Source organism: Carlito syrichta, unplaced genomic scaffold (assembly GCF_000164805.1).
Source record: "Carlito syrichta isolate Samal-C Ts95f unplaced genomic scaffold, Tarsius_syrichta-2.0.1 Scaffold303290, whole genome shotgun sequence".
Taxonomy (NCBI): domain Eukaryota; kingdom Metazoa; phylum Chordata; class Mammalia; order Primates; family Tarsiidae; genus Carlito; species Carlito syrichta.
This window is the reverse complement of record NW_007247386.1, coordinates 114,126-116,631: the sequence shown is the minus strand read 5'-3', so window position 1 is coordinate 116,631 and position 2,506 is coordinate 114,126.

Sequence of the window (2,506 nt, the reverse complement as noted above, 5' to 3'; positions counted from 1 at the left end):
CACCACCCACCACCCCCACGCGTCCAGAGATACCCTCCCCTGGGCTGTCCGACCTTCAGTGTGGACTCCTAGCATCTGACAATTCAGCCCTCTGCCTGTACTGTTGTTGTTTTTTTTAATTGGAGTCTCACTCTGTCACCCAGGCTGGAGTGCAGTGACACGCTCATGGCCACTGCAGCCTCGACTTGCTGAGTTCAGGCGATCCTTCTGCCAAGCAGCTGGAACCACAGGCATGTGCCACCACGCCTGGCTAATTTTAAAAAATTTATTGTAGAGACAAGGTCTCACCAAGTTGCCCAGGTTGGTCTCGAGCCCCTAGGCTCAGGCAATCCTCCCAAAGTGCTAGGACTCCCAAAGTGCTGGGATTACAGGTGTGAGCCACTGTGCCCAGCTCTGCCATGCCTAGCTCTGTACTTTAAAGCAAGGTTTAGTGAACTTTTTCTGTTAAGGGCCAGAGGATAAATGTTTTAAGTTTTCCAGAACATACCATCTCTCTCACAGCTGCCCAACTCTCTTATTGCCCAACTCTCTTATTGTAGTGCAAACCAGAAGAATGTAACACACAAGCATAGCTGTGTCTCCATCACACTGCTTAGGGATGCTACAATTTGAATTTCTCGTATCTTTCACATGGCAATGATGTATTATTTTTCTTTTAATTTTGTTTTTCAATCATTAAAAAAAAAATGCTTTGGCACTTACAGGTCTTGTGAAAACAGGCGGCTCGGCCAGACTTGGCCCAGGCTCTAGTCTCTCCATATCTGCCCAGGGACCACCATCTGGTTATAGACTCAGCTCCAGGGGCTGCACAGAGCAGCCACCTCAGACCCGGCCTGAGAAGTGAGACACCCAGCCCACCCTTCAGGAAACTCTGTCCCAAGAGGATTCGTACATAACAGGGCTCAGGGAAGGTCAGCGTCACAGAAGAGACTTTATCTTTTCCAATGAGTAAGTAATTTCTTCCCATCTTACTTGAGAAAGTTGAAGGAGAGCCTTGGTTCCCTGGGAGAAGAAAGGCACCCAGAAAGGCTTCATGGAGGAGGCAGCATTAGACATGGACTTATGGCTGGGGGCAGTGGCTCACGCCTATCATCCCAGCACTTTGGGAGGCCAAGGTGGGAGGATCGCTGGAGCCCAGGAATTGGAGACCAGCCTCGGCAACATAGTAAGATCTCATCTGTACAAAAAATTAGCCCAGCTTGGTGGCATGTGCCTGTAGCCCCAGCTACTTGGGAGGCGGAGGCAGAAGGACCTCTTGAGCTCAGGAGGTCGGAGCTGTGATGAACCGTGATTGTGCCACTGCTCTCCAACCCGGGTGACAGAGCGAGACCTCAACTCAAAACAAAACAAAATAAAAAAGACATGTTCTCAAAGGGACAGGAGTGCCAGGACTGCGGCTGTCAGCCCTCAGTTTCCTCCAGCAAAGGGGGCCCTCTGGCTTTGCATAAAACCACTGGGGACTTTTAGCTACATGCCATCTGAACACACCCTCGGTGCCATCACGAGGGTAAGCTCCCCGGGGCAGGGCCCACTCCCTTCTGAGCCTCTGGGCCTCTAGCCGTGTGTTTCACACATAATGTATATATATTTTGAGTTGGAGTCTCACTCCATTGCCCAGGCTGGAGTGCAGAAGCATGCTTATGGCCACCCCAGCATCGACGTGCTGGGTTCAGGCGATCCTTCCACCTCAACCTTCCAAGTAGCCAGAACTAGAGGCACACACCACCATGTCCAGCTAATTTTTTGATTTATTATAGAGACAAGGTCTCACCAAGTTGCCCAGGCTGGTCTCGAACTCCTCGAATCAGGTAATCCTCTCGCCTAGGCTTCCCAAAGTGCTGGGATGACGGCTTGAGGTACCGCAGCCGGCTCACACAGCATATTTTGGTAAATGCTGCCAAAACTGAAGGGAAGGTGGGCTCAGGGGAGAGGAAGACAAGGATGATTTTGGACAGGAGTTGGACCAAATAGGTAAGGCCGTTCCCTCCTTCTGTCCAGCTCTCGGGCCCCAGAAAGACACTGCCACCTGTCCTGCCAACCTCAGAGCCCTTAAAAGGGGACTCCTTGTTCTGGAGGAATTACCACAGCCTTCTGATGTCCTGGAAATGAGAAGTGACTACTACAGCCTGCAACCACACACGCACACATACAGTCCTCCCCCGACAGCCACCTCCTGCCTCTTAACTAGAGCATCCACAACTTGGTTGAGAAAAGTGGAGCGCCTTGTCCTTAGCCGAATGTGGTGGCTCACGCCTGTAATTCCAGCACTTTGGGAGGTGGAGGCAAGAGGATTACCTAAGCTCAGGGGTTCGAGACCAGCCTGAGCAACATGATGAGACCTCATCTCTATAATAAATCAAAAAATCAGTCAAGCCTGGTGGCACATGCCTGTGGTTCCAGCTACTTGAAAGGCTGAGGCGGAAAGATAGCCTGAGTCCAGCAGGTTGAGGCTGCAATGGCCGTGAGCGTGCCGTTGCACTCCAGCCTGGGTGACAGAGTAAGATTC